This window comes from Panthera uncia, chromosome D1 (genome assembly GCF_023721935.1).
Source record: "Panthera uncia isolate 11264 chromosome D1, Puncia_PCG_1.0, whole genome shotgun sequence".
NCBI classification, from domain to species: domain Eukaryota; kingdom Metazoa; phylum Chordata; class Mammalia; order Carnivora; family Felidae; genus Panthera; species Panthera uncia.
The window spans coordinates 89,689,166-89,702,599 of NC_064808.1; the positions used below are offsets into that span (position 1 = coordinate 89,689,166).

Sequence of the window (13,434 nt, forward strand, 5' to 3'; positions counted from 1 at the left end):
CGGGCCGGGCCGGGGCTCGGGCGGGCCGCGCGGCTCAGGCCGCCTCCTTCCCCGGCCTCGGCGCCACTCGCGCTGCTTCGCTCCGCGCTCTCCCGGCGCTTCCCCAGCTTCTCTCTGCACGCTCCCGCCGTCCCTCTCTGCTCCCTGCCTCCCTCCTCCCTGCTGCCTCCCTCTCTCTCCTCCCTGCTGCCTCCCTCTCTCCCTCTCTCCTCCTTGCCCTGTCGCAATGAATAATACTCTGGCTTGGGGACTGGAATAAAACACACGCGCTCTGAGGCAGCCGCCCGCAGCAGCAGCAGCCGCCGCCGCCGCGCCGCCGCCGCCTGCAAAAGCGTCTCTGACATGGAAATGAATGACAGCTTACCTGATGCCAATCTTCATCAGACTGACACCGGCGTGACAACACAGCCTATACTTCCCAGCACTGCTCGGGACGTCAGCGGCACAGGGACCCGCCCCCCGGAGCCCCCCCCCCCCTCCACACACCTCCCCTCGCCCCACTCCCCCTCTCTCCCCACCCCCCTCGCCCCCACCCACTCCCGGCCCGGCGCTTCCAAGTCCGAGCCGCAGCTGGAGTGTCTCCCTCTACTGGAGGCTTTTCTGAGACGTCGGCGCGGGCCCGCTCCTGCTGGCGGGAGGCAGAAAGGCGCCGGAGAGGAAGCCGAGGACGGCGAGCCCGCCGTTGAGCGAGGGACGCGGCGGACCCCCTCGCGACTGGCGACACCGCCCCCGCCCCCACAGAGGGGGGCCACAGAGGCCGCCTTGCACGGCTTCCTGGGCTCAAGGGATGGAGAGGAGGGGAAATTTTCCGTGCACCCCGAGAGAACTCCCCCGAAGTCTTGAAACTTAAAGCTGGCGAGGAATCCTTCCCTCCACCACCACTCCTCCCCTCCCCCCCACCACTCCCACCCCGTGCCTGCCTGATGGCCTCATTTTTATGATTGCATTTGAATAATTCTCATTACCCTGGCCCCAGAAAAGGTGCTCAGATGACACTCTGGTTAGTTATTCCTATTCTCAAGAGCTTTTTCTGCTGTGGGCTTCCCGGGGCGTTTGGCTCACCGAGGGGGAGACTGTAACGGGGTGGGGCAGAGGGAGAGATAAAAGGGTGTAGAGGCTTTGTCACTAAATCACCTCTTTGCAAATGCCTGGCAAGCCTATTCTAAGCCACTGCTATTTTCATTCTAAAAAGTCCCCAGAGTTCTGGGGGTCGGGTGGTGTAATATAAAGGGAGAGACCAGCTGGGCTGTTTGAGTCTGGACCTGCTAGGGTGGCTTCAGGGAGGAAATACACATTGGCGCCTTCTGAGAAGACCAGTGCGAGCACCCGGCCTCATACATACGTGTGCTTTTTTCATTCCACAAAGATTACCGGGCCACTAAGGGCCAGGGGTGGGCACCCAGCCACCTACAGATGCAGGCTCGCTTGCTTCTACAGTGCAGCACATGGCCCTTTGCATAAAGGGAAAGGAGAACCCCTTCCCCCCTGAAATTTGCTCCTCCCTCCCCATAGAGGAGCCATTTCAGCCAGTCAGGCAGGGATTGATCCTCTGACCCCAGAGCAGGCAGGGGGCCTGGATAAAGCCTAGACAAAGACACTGATGGAAGCAAGGAAAGCAGAAAGTGAAACCCAAGCAGGCCAGGTTTGCAGTAAGGAATCTGACCCAAGAAGTTGAAGGCTGCCCCTTCGCTCTTTCCAGGCCTCTGGGCCACTCCTCATTTGCCTCCATCAGGGGCAAGGATGAGAGCTATTAGCATTCCATGGCTCCGAAGGGGCAGTTGAGACCTTTTCTGCGCCACATCCCCGATACACTAAATACTGTTTGTCCAGATCGTCCCGGTACCCCTCAAATTCAACCTCCAAAGTTGCTTGTGGAAGACAGTCTTCACTGAGAGCCCCCTTTATAGATGGAGTTGAATCCTCTCACCTTCACGTAGAACCTCCAAAGACTTCACTAGGTGGATTTATGTCACCCCAGCCTCTGATCTGTGGTCAGAGACTCTGGCTGCTGACAGCATAATCGCTATTATATATTATACATTGTATAATAATATAATAATAATGAATGCACTTGCCCTTTTTATGTAGTACAGAAGCGGCCAGATTCTCCAACCCAGAGGCTGGAGGTCAGGCTGCCATAAACTCTCAGAGGGAAGCCCTCTTCAGACACAGGAGGGGGAGGGGAGATCCATTTGCCCCTGCCCGGGACCCCTGGAGGGAGGGTTTTCTCTCTTTCTCAGGGCTCACAGTGAGTTGCCAAAGCTTGCCGAGTCAGAGGGGAGAATCAGGCTGAATGTAAATACTTAACCCCATCAGAGAGGTGTCAGTGAGCCATAAATAGTACTGCAGGCAACAGCCATGCATCACTGATTCACACTTGTCACACCCCTCATTTTCTGAAATCTAGTTCTGCACCCAACTCTTTCTGGAAACAGGAGATCCATTGCCATGAGCTGTTAATGTTTGGAGTCTTTTTAAAAATACCGTGATTTCTACTAATACCCTTTGGATGCTTTAAACTGAACGTTGTAATTTAAAATAAATGTATCTCGCTTTAACTACATTTGTAATTTGCAAAAGCTTAAAAAATGATTACCTAAATGTAACCATCCTTCCCACAATCATTCAAAGCAAATATTTGTCCTTCGCCCACCGGAAGCTCGGCTGTGTGCCAGGGCTAAGGATAAAGAGCAGAAGCAAAGAAGTTCCAGTCACAGCCCCTGTCCTCGAGGAGCGTTCATTCCAGTTGAAGCAGGCAAAGCACCAGTACATAAAACAGGAAACAATAATCATACAAGAATTCAACAGATGACACAAGCCAGTAAATACTTAAAGAACAAATAAATCACCAATATGTCAAATTCCAGGCGTTCCACATCTAAATGTTGGCTCTGTCAGTGAGTAGAGATGGGACAGAGTGAAAACTAAGTCTGTAGAACTCATTTCACATACTGTGCAGTCTCTCCCCCATAATCCTCCTGAGGATGAAAAGGAGGATGGAGAGAGGCACACACGTCATGTAAGTCACCAACACAGCAGCATTAGGACCAAACAGGAGTTCCTACCAATCCTAGTCATCACTCTTAAATGTTGGCAGTTCCTACGGCTTGGTTCTGGGCCCTTTGCTCACTCTGTGTGCACGTGATTTGTCTTTAGGATAAGCAGTTCATACTGGCCCGCGTTGTCTCCTCTGAGCTGTAGACATGTATCGTCAATGGCCTAACTGAGTCCTGTCAATATCAGCCCATGAATAAAACTTAAACTTGTCTGTGTTAGTCTGCTCAGGCTGCCATAACAAAGTGCTACAGAGCAGGTGGCCCACACAACAGATAGCTACTTTCTCGCACTTCTGGAGACTGGAAGTCCAAGATCAAGGTGCCAGCGGGATTGGTTCCTGGTGAGATCTCTCTTCCTGGCTTGCAGATGGCACCTTCTTGCTTTGTCCTTACATGGCCTTTCCTCTGTGTGCACCAGAGAGATAGCAATGTCTGGTGTCTTTCTCTTCTAAGTGCACCATTTGTATTGGATTAGAGACCCACCCTTATGACTTCCTTTAACTTTCATTACCTCCTTAAAGCCCCTATCTCCAATTATAGTCACATTGGGAGTTAGAGCATCAACATGTGAATTTAGGGGGAGACACAATTCAGTCCACAACACTGTCCATACACCAGTTCCCTCTATTCTCAACTTAATTCTTTTCTTTGAGTTCTTTGACATTGGGGACAATACCTATTTCATCTTAGAATCCTTAGAACCTTGGTACGGTGCTTAGTCCACAAAACATATTAAAGAACTACTTGCTGAGTTGACTTGAATGGAACTTCTTTCTCCATTGTTTCCCCATCCCACTTGAGGGCCTTATCACCCGGAATGCGAATTCCAGTCACCTGGAATACAAATATTTTGATGATTTCCTAATTGGCCTAATGTCACCAACATCCCTAGCACTTCCTATATACTATCACCAGGGTGTTCTTCCTAAAACAAAGGTTGGATCATACCCTGGTTTCCCCTCAAGAAACCACTGCCTCTAATATTTAGCCTAAAATGTTTGTTGGACCTTATAATTAAAAGTAGAGACTTGAATGCCACATTCCTTAGCATGGCACTCAAGTTCCACCTCCTCATCTGGCTGTGATCTACTTTTCAGGCTAATCTCCTGTATTCCTGCCTACATCTCCCCATCACCACCTTCAATGGTTCTCAGTGCTGGCCCGTGGACTTCCTGCATAAGAATCTTTGTGGAACTTCTCTATAGTTCTGGGTTCCTGGTTTCCAATCCTGGAACCAGTTGATCTGGATAAGGGCCTAGGAATCTATATTTTAAAAGCTGCTGCATGAAGAGAATGAAAAGACAAGCCACAGAATGGGAGAAAATATTTGGAAGAGACACATCTGATAAAGGCCTGTTACCCCCAAAATATAAAGAACTCTTAAAATTCAACATTAAGTGAACAAACAACCCAGATGAAAAACGGGCAAAAGATCTGAACAGACAACAGATGCACAGATATACAGATGGCAAGTAAGCATATGAAAAGAGGCTCAACATCATTTGTCATTAGGGAATCGTAAATTAAAACAATAAGGTATCATTAACACCTATTAGAATGGCCAAAATCCAAAACGCTGACAACACCAAATGTTGGCAAGGATGTAGAGCAGCAGGAACCCTCCTTCACTGCAGGTGGGAATACAGGACAATATAGCTACTTTGGAACATGCTGTAAGTTTCTTACCAAACTTAACGTACTCTTATCATATGATCCAGCAATGACACTTAGTATTTACTCAAATGAATTTAAAACTTACGTCCACACAAAAACCTGCACACAGATGTTTACAGCATCTTCATTCATAATTACCAAATCTTGGAAACAACCAAGATGTCCGTCAGTAGGTGAATGGATAAATAAACTGTGGTACGTCCAGACAATAGAATATTATTCAGCACTATAAAGGAAATAAGCTATCAAGCCGTGAGAAGACATGGTGGAACTTTAAAGGCGTATCACTCAGTGAAAGAAGCCGATCTGAAAAGGCCACATAATATAGGATTCCAGCTATGTGGCATTCCATAAAAGGCAAAACTATGGGGATCGTAAAGGATCAGTGGTTGCCAGGGTTGGTTGGGGGTGGAGGTGGGGATAAACAGGCAGAGCACAGAGGATTTTTAGCTCAGTCAAGTACTCTATATGATACTATAATGGTGGATACATGTCATACATTTGTCCAAATCCACAGGATGTACAGCTCCAAGAGTGAACCCACATGAACTATGGGTAGTGATGTGTCAATACAGGTTTATCAATTATAACAAATATTCCATACAGGTGGGGGATGTTGCTAATGGGGGAGGCTGTACATGGTGGGTGGGGTTGGGGGGGGGACAGGGAGTATGTGAGAAATCCTGTACTCTGCTCAATTTTGCTGTGAACCAAAAACTGCTCTAAAGCTTATTAATTAAAAAGAAAAAACCCACTGCAATTGAGAGGTTTGGGCACTTCCATTTTGGCCAGCCCTGGGGCTCATGGATGGCGAGACAGCCAGTGCCCTCTTGGCCCTCCCTGCACCTGCTCACACTCTCCCCTCAGCCTTGAATTTTACTTCCCCCTTTCCCTACCCACCAAAATCCCACCTGATGTTGAGAGTTAGCTGAAATACCACCTCTTTTCAAAACTTCCTTGGCTCCCCCAGGAAAGAACAGCAGCTTTGGAGTCCACATGGCCCTGGCTTGAATCTTCACCCTATCACGAAAAAGCCACGTATCTGGGAAGTCACGGACATTGTCCGAGTCTCAGCTTCTGCCTTTGTGAAATGAGGATGATAACAGTATCCAGCTCATGAGCCCGTGGAGATTAGATAAAATAATGAAGGCAGAGCTCAGCACAGTCCCCGGCACATGGGAGGCTCTCTAACAAATGGAGCCATTAGATTTAATAGCCCTTACCCAGGGCCTCCACTGCACTTGCCTGTGCCTTTATTATAGTGCTTATTTAATTGGCCTGAGGAAGGCAGATATTGTTTACTGAGAATACTGTGACAGGCTCCGAGGGCTGTAAACACAGATAATGGGAGCAAAGAAAGGGAGGAAGGGGTGCTTACTCTTCTCGTAAGGCCTCCTTCCTGACCCTGGAACCAGGTGGGACTGGGGTACTGGGGGCGGGGGGGCTAGGGCCAAGCCAAGAAGATTCTGCTCCTGATTAAATGCATGGGGGCACACCCCTTAGAGATGGGCTGGGGGACCTGTACAATGTGCAAATGCAGACACTATATGTCTCCCAAAAGGTGGGGCTCCTGCATTCTGCTGTGAGGTGGAAGTTGGGATGTCTAGGCTCCTTGCCCATATCTGATTCACTTTTCTGACCCTGGAAAAGCCTCTCCACTCCCCCATTTCACTCCCACCCTCTGGAGCATGAGGGATGCAACCTGTCCTCTGGGCACACAATAGGCAATTAATTGGGTCATGTCTCTAACTGGCTTCTCTAATATAGGAGCAATATAGTCCCTAAAGCCGTTCCAAAAACCCCACCTTTCTTATGGTAGTGATGTACATATGGGAAGTTTCTTCAGGCACTGCCCCCCCCAACTCTTTCTCCTTGTGTGTCTGTCTGTCTCTGCCTCTGTCCCTCTGTCTCAAGCTACCCAGCCCTAACTCCAGATGAGAGGCTCCGTGGGAAGCAGGAAAGGAAAGAGAAGAGTTGTAAGTGATTCTGCAGCTCTTTCCAGTTTCTAGCAAGGGATGGGCAGTATCACAGCCAGTCTGACAGAACTGAGAAAGAGAATATTTAGATTGTAAAATGCTATGAGTTCCAAAAAGAGCCACTTGTGGGAAATGGCATCCCAAGAGTTTGGCCACAAAACTTTGAGAAAGGAAGGTATAAACCTTTGCTGTCCCCCCCACAGTGGCCACTAGCCACAAGTAGCTTCTGAGTACTTGGAATGTTCCGATGGTCCAAATGGTCCAAATTGAGATGTGCCACAAGTATAATCATGGATTTAGAAGACTTCGTATGAAAAATGTAAAATATTTCATTAATAATCATTTTATATGTATTGAATCGATATTAGTTTGGATTTATCGAATTAAATTAAAATAGGCTATTAAAGATATTTTCACCTGTTTCTTTTACCATTTTAATGGGACTGCCAAAAATTTTTAAATTACTCTGTGACTTGTATTCTATTGTTATTGAAGTCTCTCCTCTGGGCTTCGTTTTTGTCTTGGTATAAACTATGTTTGGATGCTGAAACCTTTACCATTTATCATGTATCATCTGGCTCACCGGCTCTCCAATCTACTCTGCATCTCACCACACAGGACCAGCTGAGGGGGGCTGGAGTGGGGGAAGGCCAACAGGACATTCAGTGGCTCCTCCCTCAGACCCTTGAAGTTGCTAGGACCACCCCTCCTCCACCCACAGAGTTACATGCAGTCTTGAAATGTCTACTCTCTCCAAAACAAAGACTGCCCCTTGAAGACCTGTACTGACCCCTCATCCCCATCTCCTTCAGCTACCTCATCACCTTCACACCTGTTGCCCCTGCTATGACGATGGCTCTCCCTTGGCTCTATTTGCATTCTTACCACTTCACCATCACCTCCTCTCGTGGAACTGCCCTGTGTCCTTCTGCTTATACACTGGACCATCTCCTCCCTGTCTCCAGGGATGAACCCAACCAGCATTTGTTGCCTCTGATGCTGCGTCCAATCTCTAAGCTTCCCTGAGCTGAGGATTTTGCATGGCCAAGTTCCCAACTCTATTCTGGCTGCTGTAGGTCCAGCTGCCAGAATAGAGTTGGGAACTTGGCCATGCAAAATCCTCAGCTCAGGGAAGCTTAGAGATTGGACGCAGCATCAGAGGCAACAAATGCTGGTTGGGTTCATCCCTGGAGACAGGGAGGAGATGGTCCAGTGTATAAGCAGAAGGACACAGGGCAGTTCCACGGAGGGCAGTGAAAAAGAGTGATCAAATGAAGGAACAAGATACCCAACTTACCCAGCACGGGAAGCATGGTTCGCTTAGCAAGGAAGGATAAAACAAAGCACCAACAATAATAATAGCTAATATATATTGATGATTTGCTCAGTGCCACACTCTAAGCTAAGTGCTCAACATGCACTGCCTAATCACATTCCCATGGCATCCCCATGGGGCTTAGATAAAGGGAGTAACTTGTCACCAAGTGACAAGTGTGTAGACTCAGGCAGGCTGCCTCCACAACCCATACCTGGAACCACTATGCCGCACTGCTTCCTCATAAGCATCACCGTTCAGGCTCTCATTCACTCATTCATTCACGGGTTCACTCATTCACTGTGCATACACTGACAGCCTTTAAGAAATGTACCAGGAGGTGGACTCCCATCCAGCATCTAGGCTGGCCAGGCCCATGCTAGGTCCTCGGGCTATAAAGAGGAGTAAAGCACAATCCCTGAACTCAGAGATCTCAGGTTTTCAGCAACCAAGGGAGATGTAGGAAAGCCTAACTCTGTCTTCAGATCACACTGTTCTATAGGCAGAGAAACTGAGACCGGGCAGGAGGGGAAGGATAGGTCAACCTCAAATCTTTCCTGACTTAATGGGGCAAGTGAAGAGTCCACTTGCATTGTCTAACCAAACCAGGGTTTGTCATCCAGCCCCACCCTTCCCTGGAGACTTTGCAAACATGCTGTGTCACTTCTTGGCCACAGGTGCTCTTGACAGACTCAGCATGGCTTCTGCCTGGATCCCCATTGGCTGCTCTCGTAATGCACAGTTGGGAATGTCAACACTCAAGTCAAAACTCAACCATTCCAGAAACTCTACTTAATTTAGACACTCATGTCCTACATCCTTCTGGATTTGTGGGCTCACATTTCCACTATTGTAGCATACACCTGAATGCTGCTTTGTACATGTTCTTAAATTTCAAATATGTATACATTAGCTCCCCAACACGATTCTGAACTTCTCAAAGGCAAGGATTAAATGATTTTCTTATATCTCCAAGCATTCGGTAGGAACCTCAGCCTGTGTGAATGCTGATGGCTTGATCCACTGCACACAGACATAATGGTGTGTGTGTGTGAGTGTGTGTGTGTGTGTGTGTGTGTGTGCCTGTCTGTCTGAACCAATATGTACAGCAGAAGTATTTATGAGTACAAGTATCAGTGTAAGTATGTGTGGATGAATTCTCCAGCTATTACAGTTATGGAAGCTTAGATACACATCAGCACAATCCGTCAATTTCCAGACATTATCTCTCATGATAATTTCCTGCCAAATCTTTGAGTTGCAATTAAGAAAGTAGATAATTTGAAACATTTTCCTCTGCATGTTGAGATGGATTATAATCCTAATTTGATAAAGACTCTTAATGACTCATTAGCCACCCTTGGCTTCTCCTCAGGTCATCTAACTTCCCAGGCACTGGGAGGCAGCAATGCTCAGGCCATTACATGTTATTGCTTTAGTAGCACTAAAATCAAAAGACACTACAAAGCCACAATGGCGACACTACAAAGCCACAACGGCGTGCCACAGTGCCACAGCACCATAGCCCTTGAATTCTCTTTTCATCAGCTCCTAGATTTAGTCGTCGGATTTTCTTTTCCTGGCTCTGAACAAAGCCTCTAATTTGCTGATAACCAAAATGCTCTCCCTAGGATCTTTGCACACTGCCCTAAGTGGCACATACAATGCTTTGTAGCCTTCCCTCTGCATAGATAGCGGCAGAGGGAGTCACCATCCTCAAACCTCTGGCTCCTAACCCCATCACAATTTGTTTCCTAGGAAGTGATCCCCAAGTCCAAAGGGTAGGGTTCCTGGGAGCAAGAACTATTTCAAGTTGTTTACGGATGATAACTATGTAATAGCTCCCTTTCTTCTTTGGCTGACCAGGGATCAGAAAGCCCAGAAAGCCTTTAGGGAGGTTACCCAACCCATTCATTCCCTTCCTTCCTGACGGAGTGGCACCTCTTCCAGTCCCAGGCGTAAGAGCACTTATTAGGATGAGCACCGGGTGTTGTATGAAAACCAATTTGACAATAAATTATATCAAAAAAAAAATAATAATAATTAAATGTTTCACAGAAGCCAAAGCCACAGTTTCCTTTGGGTCACCCACTCTAGAATTTCAGAACCCTGACTCTCAGAAAGTTCTTACTCATACACGGACTCATGTGAACATGTGTGCAGCATACACATACAGATGTTCATGCAGCATGCACATCCACACATCACAGAACCACAGAGACAGCATGCATACGTGTGTAAAGATTTCTTTGAATAGCCTTTGACCCTGAGATCTGGTAAGTGAGTAAGGAGGAGAGGAAAGCTTAGTCGGTCAGCAAACATATCTTTTCTGCATGCCTACTACACGCTAGGCACTGTGCCAGGTGCTGGGGCACAACGTGGCACAGAGAGGAGAACCTGGTGGTGACCAAACATAGCTGGACCAGTGGTTACTGCGCTCAGGAGTTGGAGCAGGTGGGGGTGGCATCCGTGGTCCCCATCAGACTTCTGAGCCAAATTCCATTACATTCCTCCCCCATGTGTGTTCTCACCCCTGTCCCTGCTCTACTTTATCCCTGTTGTCTACAGTGTAGGCTTGGGCGAGATAAAAAGCCTCCACTCCCCCGCCCCACTCCCGCCCTGCACTTTCGATCAACGTGACAAATGCTCTCTGGGCAGGACCCCTAAGGCTGTCTTCACTGCCACCCACCCCTCCTTCCTTCCCAATGAGTCCAGGGAGATCTGAGCAGAGGGGTGATGGATAGCCTTGTCTTATTGTTCCAGACTCCGAATCCAACAGGGGCCTGGGAGAGCTGTATAAATCAGAGCCTGGGCTGGGCTCTAACCAGCGTGAGGGCTCAGCAAGAGGAATGGAAAGCGAGGGACCATAAAACTGTCTGTGGGCTAAGTCGTTTCATTTCAAGTCAGGGCCAGGGAGAGAAAATGTTTGGTTCTTGGGAGACAGACTCATTTGAAGAGGATGGATAAGCTGGTGGAGGTCTGCCTGTCTGCATGCTCAGAGAGAAGGGGCCTGAGAGAGGCTGGTCCCACAGGAGGGCACTGGATGAGTCCTCGTTTCGGTGTTCACTCATTCCACTACCCAAGAGGGGTGGGGTATGCTCGTGTCCCACACTCTGATGACGTTTGGAAAAATTAGTCTCTAGTGAAGATAGATTTTTCACCCCAGATGGCTGAGAAACTATAATTTTCCCTTCTTTGAGCTAGGAACAGCAGCGTGGGGGGGTGAAGGGGGGGTTAAAAAAAAAAGGCAATGCTGGGCATTGCTCTAACCAGCATCAAACCAGGATCAGATAGAGGGAGGAGTCATTCCCATTTCATTTACCGAAACTTGAATGGAGCAGCTACTGCGTATCAGACACCGAGCTGGGTAGCAGGGGGCACAGAATCACGTGGCCCTGCTCTCAAGGAGCTCCTAGTCTAGTGGGAGAGACAGAGAGGCAGTCTCATAAATCAGTGGCATGTAATTCAGTGTCCATTATCACAGCACCTATGACAAATCGCTGCACTTACTGATTTGCCTGTCATTCTCTCATTAGACTGGAAGCTCCTTGAAAGGAGAAAGGGAAGGAACCAATATTTAAGTGCTAATTATAGGCTCCCAATAGGCACTTTATAGTCATTTTATATCCACCATAACACTTCATGGCATATCTTATTATCCTCATTTTACAGATAGGAAGATTGAGGCTTAGAAAGGTTAATTCACTTGCTCAAGGCCAAAGATAGTATGTGGGAAAGCCAGCACTCAACCCAAGTTGGCATGTTCCCACACACTGCCCAGAGTTTCACTCATCTTGTGCCTTTAGCTCCGGAAGCAGTATCCAACTCAGGAAGCTGTTGATTATACAAGGGAGGGAGGGGTAGAGAGGAGTGTGTAGCTAATGTGGGGTGGGTGGGTCAGGAAGACTTTGCAGAGGAAGGGATTACTGAACAAATAGAATAACAAGTAGAACAAGTAGAATTGACCAAAATGACAAGAGATGAAAGTCAATGTAGGTGGAAAACACATGTGTAAAATGACATGGAGGCACGAAATAGCATCATGTGTATTAGCCATCTATTCAAAAGTTCCCTGCTGCATCCATGACCTCCTCTACCCCTCCAGTTCTAGGCCTAAGGAACAAGAGCTCAGCAGTGACCCAACAGGACATCTGTACTATGCAGTGCGGTATGTTTCTTTTGCCGTTATTGTTGTTATCTTTCCTGGGACTAGATTATAAGATCCAGGTAGGATCCAGTCTGCTTTACTCATAAGTATAATTCCAACTTCTAGAATGGTGCCTGATTCATTTTGGAATGAGTGACAGAAGTGGACCAGGAAAAGGGGGTGTTCTCTACATCTCTGCCTTCCCACGAGGCTGGTATAATTGGGCCAGACTAGGAGTCTGTTTGGGGTCAGGGAAACCATCTGAAGGCCAGACAGGCATTGAGATGAGGTGAGGCCCAGGGTTCTCGAGCAGTTGGCAGAGGCTGGCCCTGCCTTCTCTGTCTTCCCTGCTTCCTCCTCTCTAGTTCAGGAGCCAAAACTAGGATGTGGGCTCAGAGAAAGGGGGCCACAGAACTGACCTTGGACCTGCCCCTAATCTTCAGCTTATGCTAACAGAATGGGTTTTTGTGGGGCAGAAGCCTGAGGAACACCAATATTTAAGGGACAACACAAAGCTGAGGAGCCTACAAGGGAAACTGAGGAGAGCCCAGGGAGCTGTGAGACCCAAAATGACACCCAGTCACCCACCCATATTCTTCTATAGCTTAGTGGCTATCACCCCACAGAAGTCACCATTCAACTTCTAGAAATGACAAAGGCATCAACCAAGGACAAGAATGACAGAGAAAAAAAAACAGTGGGCTAAAGAGTTTCACAATTAGTTTTAGTTTTAGTTTTAGCTTTTGTTTTCTTTTTTTAAAGTTTATTTATTTATTTTGAGATGGTGGAGGGGCAGAGAGAATCCCAAGCAGGCTCTGCACTGTCAGCATAGAGCCTTATATGGGACTCAAATTCAGGACCTGTGAGATCATGACCTGGGCCGAGATCAAGAGAAGGTTACTTAATGACTGAGCCACCCAGGAGCCCCCACAATTAGTTTTTTAAACAAAACAAAGAGGGAAGATTGGTATTGGATCCACAGAAAGAGTAAAGTCACAAGCCAAGGGCCTACAGTGGGAACTGATTCACTCTGCAGAGCCCTGAAAGGTTCAGCCCTCAGAGGCTCTAAGCACCATGGTCCTGGGGCCAGACACCCAAATGGACAGGAGGCATTGGTAGGAGCTCTGTTTATAAAAGGGGTTTCCACTCTCCCCACACAGCCAGTAAGCTATATTTCTTTACCCTCCAGCAAATGAGACTTTTCTTTGGAGGAACTGAGTAAGAACAATATTGGAGTTGGGAACACCAAGTATGGTGGAGGGTGAA

At 47.7% G+C, this 13,434-nt stretch overlaps 1 protein-coding gene across 2 annotated transcripts in view; it reads right to left on the minus strand.

The window, feature by feature from the left end:
• Positions 1-13,434, minus strand: part of PKNOX2 (PBX/knotted 1 homeobox 2) — a 282,247-nt gene that overhangs the window by 265,459 nt on the left and 3,354 nt on the right. Inside the window, exon 1 of one of the 2 annotated variants that reach the window (XM_049654896.1) lies at positions 365-432. The exons of the other annotated variant lie outside the window; for it this stretch is intronic. The gene's annotated coding sequence lies outside the window, so the exon portion shown is untranslated. Of the gene's footprint in view, positions 1-364; positions 433-13,434 lie in introns of those variants that run through there. 2 annotated transcript variants of the gene reach the window in all.